General features: G+C 44.6%; 1 pseudogene; it reads left to right on the top strand.

The window, feature by feature from the left end:
• Positions 1-10,029: 10,029 nt before the first annotated feature.
• LOC124100991 (U6 spliceosomal RNA) lies at positions 10,030-10,129 on the top strand (annotated as a pseudogene).
• Positions 10,130-10,672: the final 543 nt, after the last annotated feature.

Here is a 10,672-nt window from a genome sequence, read left to right on the forward strand (position 1 = left end):
GGAGCTTAAGGTGAAACCACATTGGTCAAGAGAAGGCGCCTGGGGAAATGGGAGAAGCCCACTGTCCACTGCCTGGCTTCATTTTGTAGCTCCTGGGGTCTTTCTGCTGCCCTCTTCAAAAGTGTGTGGCACCACAGGGGCCAAAATGTGCAGACTGTTTGGACATTACTCCTGAGTCTTCCTAAGGGTGTCCAGGGCTCTGCCCAGGGCAGTAGCTTGTATACCAACTGCTTGCGTGTCGCCAGCCCCCTCCTCTCCTGGGGCAAAGCAGGGGGTGGGGGGGGGAAGGGGGTTGGGAATGGACATCAGAATTGGGACATGGACCAACGGCAGCTTGAGGGGACCAGGACCTGGAGAAGCATTGTGAGATGTGCTGAAAGCCTAGTGTCTGGGCCACTTAGATCCTGCCAGGCCCCTCCTGCCAGACTTCTCCAGTGTCTTCATTGCCCCTTGTTTCCTGTCTAATACCAGTGCACCCTGCTGCTCCTGGGCTTCTGTGGAGACTAAGTAAGTACCCGAGCTGCCTGCATGTTGTCAGCACCACCACCGCCTCCGGCGCCAGGTTCTGTCCAAGTGGAGCATAGGCAGCAACCTGGAGGAGGTTAGCTCAGGAGCTGAATGAGACCCACACTAGACAATAGTGTACTCAAGAAGACGCAGTGCACCAGCTGTCTGCAAAGTTTCATCCCACCATCTCTCTTCCAAGGGAGGCCTGCAGCCCAGGTTTCCTCTCTGTTAAGTTCCAAGGATCCAACTATGTCAAGGTCCTATTCCTGATCCATCTGGCTCTATGACAAAAGAAATTGAGCTGTGGATTTTATTCTAGAGATAGGAAGCCAGTTGGTGTAAAGCCTTCCTGGAATAAGCCTACAAAGCAAATCTATCGTTAATTCTCTTGGTAGGCGAGCAATGTGTTTGATTTACATGAGATCCACCAATTGTGGTCATGATCAGCATGCTAGCTGAGCCCACTCTTCACCATACCTTATTGTCTCCTTAGTGTCTGCTTAAATACCAAAGAGAGGAGATGTCCACTTGGGTGTCAGGACAAGAAATATGCCAATTGTTGTATTAGAAGCTGGGCACTTCAACATGATGAGAGAGTTGGGGAACCCTACACCAGACTCAATGGAGCCTGAACTTTGTTTCCTTGGTTCCTTCCTTAGACTGTTTTCCTCTTTCCTGAGGGTGACATGGGTTAGACCCATGACATGAGCAAGTTTCAGAAGCAAGTATCATAGCAATAAGTAAAACTAGTTCTATCAGTTTTTGTATTTAAAATCCTTTAAAAATGATATTGGACATATGCCACCAACATATGTCAACACTTGGGCTCTCTGCCCATCAAGTCCCTTTCATACTGCCTCAGAGCAAGTTTGGACTTCTGTCCAATAAACTTTGAGAATGGGAAGATGTAAAATACTTTGCTCAGACTGCCATAGTATTAAAAAGTGGAGACTCATTATCAACCAGTCCTTTGCAACCTCTTCAGGACCATGTTTATGACCTTTAAGTCTAGTTTATCAACATGGTTTGAGGAGTTTTCCATAAGGATCGAGGTTTTTGTTTTTGTTTTTCTTCTTTTTTTCCCCATTTCTTTCAATAGAAGTTAGATTGTATGAATTTAAAACAAAGAATTCCTACAGGAAAAAATGAAAAATATGCCTCCACTACAGATTCACTTAGAACTATAAACTACAGTCTTGACATCCCCAATGTTTTTTTTTTATTTTAACCAAAGAATAAACTTCATTAACCATTTAATGAATGTTGGGCTTCTGGACAGTAGAAAGGAACTTGGAAGAAGCTATTCTAGAAAAATTCAACTCTTGTATTTTCTAGTTCCAAAGGTAATAGATGAACAAAATGATTTTTTCCTTTGTTTTTTTCTCCTCTTCTTCCTCTTTGTTCTCCTCCTCCTCCTTTCTTCTTTCTTTTTGTCACCTGGGATATTGTCTGACTTGAGAAAACTTGGCTTTGTTGAACCAGTCATGTTAAGATAAAATTTTTCAGAACAAAATAGTTTACGAAGAACCCCAACTTGCTAATGAAGAGAGATATTTGGCCTACTGGAAGGTTTATTTACCTGTGAGATAACTTTCAATGTGGCAGTTTTTAAAGCACTGATCTCCCATCCTATCCAAGGTACCTGGGGGTGGGGGCCAGAAATGAACCCACTGTGGTAGTGACCATAAAACCCTATTGGACAATTCAAGATCAAACCTTCTGTCTCCCTACTTTCTGGTCATTGGGGACAGCCACCTATTGTATTGTACCTCCTGCACTTACTAGGGGCACATACTGAGAGATCTATGACCAATTTTCTTTCAAGAACATTTGCCTCCTTCCTTCTGTACCTCTTATCTCCTCTTCCCTTGATTGTATCCAGGCCTCAGGCCAAGCTGAATGGCCTTGTGTGGCATCTTCCTAGAGAAGTCTTGTCTTGGTTGTTTTGCCTACCATCTCTCTGTTCCCTTCAATCTTTCTCAAAAATGTATGAAACCCTTTCTGTGGTGGATGACTTCCACAGGCTCTTGCTTTTACTGGTCTATTAATTTAGTATGACTATTCATTTACTGAAAGATCTTTCAGGAGGATCCTAGTCTGTCATCTTGAAATAAAAAATGTCCCCACTATTCTAGAATCCCCCATGGAAACTCAACCTCAGTAGTCCCAGATGTGGAAATCAGGTAGTGAAGGTAGCCCCTCCTTTGAATGGATCCTGGCCTTGTAAATCATGTCCTTGTTGTCCCACAGAATCTTATTGAGAGTGGTCCTGTGGAAAGGTTATTCAGAGCTTATATTTCCACTATTATCAGTGAAGAAGGGTAGACTCTAGAACAGTTCACTGTGTTTAGTGGTTCCAGCCCTCCAGAAGGCAGGAAGTCTTCCCATTGAAACTATAAACCTACACCTGGCCTGGACACCTCCATTCTCTTCCTTTGCATGTTTGTCAAAAGTCTTTCACCAGAATATACCCTACTTGTATTTTTAATAACTTCATCCACCAAGAACTGGTGAACAAACTCACCTTGCTATTCCTATAGAGTGGAATGCTACTCAGCAACATAAGGGAACACACATACAAAACTCTGGCATTCTCTGCAAATCATCATGCTTGGTGAAAGGAGCAAAAGAGGACAACTCCCATAAACTCATTGATGTGCATTTCTGAAAAACAACAACATATGTGTTGTAATGGATAGCAGATGGGCACCTGCCTGGGGACGTGGAGAGGAAACATGTAGATAGACTGAAGACAGGGCATAGGAAGCGGCACCAGGAAACTCTGGAACAAAAGGAAACATCTAGTCTCTTGATTGGATCAATGGTTTCAGTGGAATGTGAAGCCTCCAAATGTGTGCAATTGGGCTGCTGAATGATATGCACCTCATGGGATGTCAATTCTATTTTAATAAACCATGTTTTAAAAAAATCAGGTGCAGTGGTGTTTCTAGAGAGAGGTATATGACTAGAGAAGAGAGACTCTGGTGTAGGTTAGCTGACATAGCATCCAGCTTCTTTCTGCAGCTGTCCTAAAGGGGGCTACTTCCCCTGGGATCCAGATATTTTGGCAAAACTCAGGCTCCACATATCACCGTGCATGTGTGCTACTCCTTTCTCCACTGTCAAATCAAAAAGAAGAGGAGGCCCATGAATGCAGACAGAGGAGCTAGAAACAACAGGATTTTATGGACATCACTGGGGAAAGAGGAAGGCCATTGAGGCAAACGGGTGGTGAAAGGAGACCCTGTAACCAGCACTAGACCCTAAGCAGGTCCCAAGCCAGGAAAAGTGGCTTACAGCTGGGATGAGCCAGGCTAGTCTTTAAGCCTGGGATTGGGGTTGAGCTGAGAGTCATTCAGCTGTCCTTGGTGCTGCACAGTGGGGTCCTTCAGTTCCAGGGTGGGTATGGCTGGGATTCTGGCTTGGGCTCCTGGCCTCAGATGTGCACTCCAAAACTGGCCTTCCCTCTAAACAAAGGTGCTGCAGGTCCCAAGATTGCAGCAAGGCTAGGAGGGATGCTGGCAAACAATGAAGCACCATCCCTTGAGCCTGTCCTCAGACACAGCAGCTCAGGGCAGTGTTCCTCTTCATGGCACCTAATATCTTGGGAAAGGGTGAACAGCTGTTAAATGGTGTGTCCAATGGGATCCTGGGTGATGAGATATCCCTAAGTCCTGGCTATGTTATGCTGCCTGCCATTCATTGGTTGAGCTGTAGGCAAATTTAAGTGCAAAACCGGGGCTGGGCTTCCTGGGTTGCCCTGAGAGAGAGAGAGTCATGCTGTCTCTGCCCACCAGGGTCCCTAGATGAGGGCTGAGGGGTGATCCTGTGCTGCTGGGAAGCTGACAGTTACACTTGGTCCACACACCTTCTGGTAACCCCAAGTAGTAGATACTGGGGACCAGGTCATGGTGCCTCTGGGTGAGAGGTTCCCAGAACCAGGAAGCACCCCAAAAGATGATCCATACTCATTCTGGGATACAGGAGAGGACAACCATGGAAGGAAGGGTGGTATCCATAGGTTCATCTGCTGCAGGCTTGTAGGATGATGGTCCAGAGGCTCTGCCAGCCAGGAGGGAAACCAGAGCATTGTCCATGAGTAGGACCATGATATGTTGAAGGGCATTGAGAAGATAAGCTCTCCCATGTTGCCCATGAAGGCTCCCAGATAAAGGCTAAGAAGTAGTTTGTGGGTTGAATGGATATTTCAAATTGAGGTTGGGACGGGAGACTCTGGGTATGGGGACCCAGTGGAGACTGGTCCATTTGCTGGCTGCCTATGCATCCGGGGCTGTGGATATGAAGGAATGGGCAGGAGGTGTCACTGGAGGCAGGGGGAGATGGAAACACCAACAACAAAAAAGAAGAAATACCCTCGGTTTATACCCAAAGGACTTAAAATCAGCATACTCCAGTCATATCATATGCAGCCATACCAATGTTTATAGCAACTCAATTCACAATAGCTAAACTATGGAACCAACCTAGGTGTCTTTCAATAGATAAATGGATAAATAAAATGTGGTACATATAGTCAATAGAATATTACTCAGCTTTAAAGAAGAATGAAATTATGACATTTGCCAGTAAATGGATGGAACTGAAGAATATCATGCTAAGCGAAATAAGCCAATCCCCCAAAAAACAAAGGCCGAATGTTTTCTCTAATATGCAGATACTAATTTATAATAAGGGGGGCAGGGCACTAGAGAAGAATAGAGTTACCTTAGATTAGGTAGAAGGAAGCGATGGGATGGGAGGGGAGGGGATGTTGGGATAGGAAGGATAGTAGAATGAAACAAACATTATTACTTTATGTATATATGTGACTACATGACCAATGTGATTCTACAACATGTACTCTCATAAAAATGAGAATTTATATCCCATCTATGTATGATATATAAAAGTGCCTAAATTCATTCTACTGTCATATATAACTAATTAAATTTAAAAAAAAAAATTAAAAAAAGAAGAAGAAATAGTGTCCATGGCAGTGTCCTTGGTTGCACAGTGGGATTTTAGGTCAAGAGGGCAGATGACTTGGCTCTAGTGGTGGGAGAGACAGTTATGTGATGCAGGGTGTACAAATCTTCCTCCCCGAGAAAGAAGAGACTGATTAGGAGTTGGGGCAGCTGACTTGAATGCCAGGGCAGCAGCAAAGGCAGAACCACTGGGCTGGGCTCCTTTCTCCTGTGGAGCCTTGGATCAGCCACTCTGGGGAGACACATCTCCATATGCACAGGTGGGTTTATGGCTGTGCAACCCCTTGCTAGACCCCTGGGAACATGGAGAGTTGAGAAGACGGTGTGCAGCCAGCTTTTCCTTGGCCTTCTTTTTTGGGCAGCATGCAGCAAGATAGGGTCTGGCTGGGTCAGCACTGCTGCCTCTACATCAGCCTCAGCCCAAATCACTACACCTGCTCAAGGGCTGTGGGAGGTTTGCACTGCAGGACTATGACAAGAGAACTTCTCGGGGACACCTGGGCCCTCTGATGCAGGGTGTTTCCCTCCCAGAGCTCAGGGTTCTAGGGCACTGAGGTCTCCTTGGGTCTCTATAGACTTCACCAGTGCTACCTCCATGTTATTTTGGGGACATGTTACCTGGCCCTCTCTCTTTTCTAGACTCTCTTCCTTCTTTTTTTCTCCTCCTGGCAGGTCAAGCCTTCCTCAGGCTGCTCTTGTGTTCTCATCTGTGTTTCCTCTGGACTAGGAACAGGGAGGTGACTGGGTGTGATGGACTCCCTAGCCTGGTGGACCTGCTCAGGTGGTGAATGCAGGAGGACTGGTCAGCACTGAGGATGTGGGATCCTTAAGCTTTTGGAGGGTCTGAAGAAGGACCCTTATGCTTCTGGGAGTTGCTTGTTGTCAGATTGAGCTTTTTCTGGGAATCCACTCAGGAGACCTGAGGGAAGATGCCCAAAGAGGAGTGCGCTGCCCACACTCAGCAGGAGCCAGCTGAGCATGGCACTGCATTCAAGGTGGAAGTTCCTGTATGTGGGGCAAATGGCACCTGCAGGGTAATTCTACCCAGAAGCGGGAGCAGAGCAAGTCAGGATGTTTCATGGGAGGGAGGACCAGGCTGTGCAAACCTGCCACTGAGCTTACATAGAAGACTGCCCGTTTGAAGCACGTGATACGGGTCACATCAGAGAACTGAGACCAGGCCAACAGAGATGGGCTCCTCTGGGGGCCAAAGGCACGGTGTTCTGTCCAGCCCTTATGACATCTGGCTAGAACACACAAGGGAGAAAGGGCACACAGGGAGCCCAACCGGAATCCAGGTTCGTCAAGAGAAAGCACCCAGGACAAAGGACAAGACCTACTGTTCACTGTCAGGCTGCGCTTTGTAGCTCATGCTGACTTCTGGCAGGTCCTCACAGTGTGAGGCTCTGCAGCTGCCACTTTCAGCTGACTTTGGGGACTGAGGCCTGATCCCACATTGTTCCTGGGTCCTGGGTGTGGATGCTGTGGGTGCCGAAGGCCCCGCAGTTCCTATCCCAGGGCACTGGCTTGTGCACCACTTCCTTCAGGTGGAAGGTTGGAGTGGAGCTGTGGATCTACTGTGGCTTAAAGGACCCAGGAATTTCAGGAGCAGTGTGGGTCATGCTGAAATTCCAATGCCAGGACCACTCAGATCCCACCAGACACCTCCATCGACTTCTCCTGTGCCTGCATTCCTCCTTGCCTGCGGTGCATCTTCTCCAAGGCTGGCATGGCCTTGCCTGCTGCACTTGGGTTTCCATGAAGAAGGGAGCAGGTTCCCTAATCTGACCATCTGCTGTCAGCTGCAGCCACATCTTCCAGGCAGGCAGACTCTATTCACTTCTCAAAAGACATTTGATAAGATCCTAGGAAAGCCCCACATCCATCCTGAGAGCAGACATCTGGCAGTGACCCAGCCAGGCCTTGAACCCTGGCCCTGTGCCTGCAGAATTCATGCTCTTCCCCTTGGTGCCTCTGCAGCATGTAGATGCCTCTCACATCATCATTATCCTTTCTGCTGTCCCTGGCCTTTGATCACCAGGTTCTGGAGCATGCTGCTACAGAGGAGCATGGGCAATGGCCAGAAGGAGGTCAGCTCATGAACTGACAAAGATCCACATCAGACATTAGTCTCTTTAAGAAGATGTAAGGTGCCAGTTGCCAGCAAAATTCAACCACTGTGTGTCTTCCCAGTAAAGGGCTACAGCCCAGGTTTCTTCTTTGTGGAGTGCCAAGGATTCAAATATCCAGGTAGTATTCAAGGTACATTGATGTTCAGAGTGAATGAAATTCAGCTGTGGATGGTGCTCTAAAAATAAGAAGCCAGTTCTGTGGCCTTCGTGGAATAAGACTAGGAAGTAAATTTACCATTGATTTTCAAGTTGATAGGGGAGGAATGTGAATCTTATCCATATAAGATCAACCAATTGTGGTCTTGGTCAGCATGCCAGCTGGGCCCACGCTTCACCAAAATTTATTGTCTTCATAGTGTCAGTTTAGATATCCAAGAGAGGAGACATCCATTTGAGTAGCATGACAAGAGAATTCAGATTGTTGTCCTAGAGCTTTGGCCTGAAGAGAGAGTTTTGGAGAACAGCACACCTGACTCTTTGAGGTGTAAACCTTGTTTCCATTGTTCCTTGAAGTGTTTTTCTCTCTCATGGTGGTGACATAGATCAGATTCATGGCATGCCCAAGTTTCAGAAGCACATATCATAGTAATCAGCATAAATATTTCTTCTAAAGTTTTCTTTTTTAAAATCTTAAAAATGATATTGAGCATATGCCACCCACTCCAACATTTGCTTTAACCCTCTGTTCATGAAGTCCCTTGAATGCTCCCACAGAGCAAGTTTGGACATCTCTCTTTCCCCAATAAACTTTGAGAATGGGAGGATTGTAAAAGTCTTCGTTCAGACCCCAATCGTATTTGAAAAGAGGAGACTCAATATCAATCAGTCCTATAACCTCTTCAGGACCAGAAATGACCTATCTTTGTGGTCTTTAAGCCTGGTTTCTTGATTTTGTTGGAAGACACTTCGATAAGGAAGCAGGTTTTGTTCATTTCTTTGAACAGAAATTAGCTGCTAGAAAGTTGAGAAAAAAAATACCTGAAGGAACCCTGCAAGATGGGAACCTCACATCAGATTTATATATAACCCATAAAATACAGGCTTGACATACCAATTATTTTTATTTTAACCAAAGAACAAATGTTATGAACCATTAGATGAATGTTGGGCTTCAAGATAGTAGAAGGGAACTTGGACTACACTACCTGGGAAAAATCCAACAGTTGAATTTTCTTATCCAGAAAGGAATAGAAGGGCCAAATGATTTTTTCTTATGTTTCTCTTTCCTCCTCCTCCTCCCCTCCCTGTCCTTCCCCTCCTCCTTCCTTTTCTCTTTTGTTCTTTGCTGTTGTCACCTGTGATATCCTCTGACATGAGATAACTTGGCTTGGCTGAAGCAGCCATGCTGAGGTAAAATTTGTCAGGGCAAAATATTTTAAGAAACAACCCTAACTCATGAAGACTCAGCAAAGCTCAACCCACCATTTATTTCTCTTCCAATGGAAGCCTGCAGCCCAGATTTCTTCTTATTCAGTGCCAAGAATCCAAATATATGAAGGTCCTAGTCCTGATCCACTTGGCTTCACAATGAATGAAATTCAGCATAAAAATACTTGACTACTTCAGGTTTGTACTTCCTGGTGAGATAGCTTTCAAGGTGATAGTTTTTAAAACTCCAAACTCCTTTCCCATCCAAGGAAAACGATAGCCAGAACTGGACACAACTGTGGTAATGACCATAGAACCCTATTGGACAACCCAGGATTGAAACTTCTGGCTCCCTGCTCTCTGTTTTTTAGGGCCAGCCATTTGTTCTACATTCTAAAGTTACTGGGGGGACATACCAAGGAATCCATGAGCATTATCTTTTTAAGAACCTTGACCTCATCACTTTCTTTCCCTCTTATTTCTTCTTTGCTTGATTACATCCAGGCTCCAGGCCAAGCAGACTGGCTCTCTTTCTCTCAAGGAGACTGCTGCATTTTCTTACAGAAGTCTTGTCTTGGTTGTTTTACCACTACCTCTCAATTCACTTTATTCTTTCCCAAAAATATATAAAACCTTTTCTATGGTGGATGACTTCTACAATATCTTACTTTTTACTGATCTGCTAATTGGATATGACTATAATTCACTGAAAGATCATTTAAGGAGGCAACTGGTCTTTTTTTTATCTTCAAATAAAAAAGTCCCCCAAGACTTTAGAATCCAGGGTTTCCTTGGGGATACCAACCTCAGCAGTCACAGATGGGAAAGTAAGATAGTGAGGGTAGCCCCTTCTTTGAATGGATTCCTTACTTTGCTAATCATGTCCTTTTTCTCCCACAGAGACTTACGGACATGAAGAGTGGTTCTGTGAAAAGGTTGTTCAGAGCATATCTTTCCACTCTCTAGTGAGGAAAAGTTAGTGGTCCCAACCCTCCAGAAGGCAGGAAGTATGCCCATTGTAAGGTAAACATATATATGTGTGGCAGCACATATACTAAAATTGAGACTCTACACAGAAGATTAGTATAGCCCCTGATTAAGGATGATATGCAAATACATGAAGAGTTCCATATTTCTAACTCCTTTGCTAACTTACTGTTTTTATTGTGGACAGTAACTGATCACATCATTAATGCTTATTGTGACAATTAACATAATAAATATCATATCGAGAACTATTTGGTCTAATGCTGTATGTTGTTTCCATTGGGTGTTGTTATTATTTTTCTCCCCCTAAATAGTGAGATATTGGAAACCTTCAGGGACACTATAAGTCCACATGGTAGAAATTCTACAGCCTCAGATCCATGCTATTAGATGGATAGACAAATAACATTAAAAGGAAGGAAATAAATTGTCCCAAACAAACCAAGATAACTTCAACAACAGAATTCATCAACATCACAGTGGGAAAATGTCAGAATAGGAGGTTGGAATATTCATAGTTGAACAGATCTGAAAGTTAAAGGAAGATGTAAGGAACTAAATCTGAGAAAACACAGAGCTCAAATATCACTTCAATAAAAATATAGACATTCTTAAAAGTATCAAGCAGAACTCTTAAAATGAAGGAATCAATAAACCAAATTAAAAATTTAATGGAAAGAATCAACAGCAAAC

The sequence above is a fragment of the Marmota monax genome, unplaced genomic scaffold (assembly GCF_021218885.2).
Source record: "Marmota monax isolate L192 unplaced genomic scaffold, Marmota_monax_Labrador192_F-V1.1 WCK01_AAM20220418_F8-fsc01061, whole genome shotgun sequence".
Taxonomy (NCBI): Eukaryota; Metazoa; Chordata; class Mammalia; order Rodentia; family Sciuridae; genus Marmota; species Marmota monax.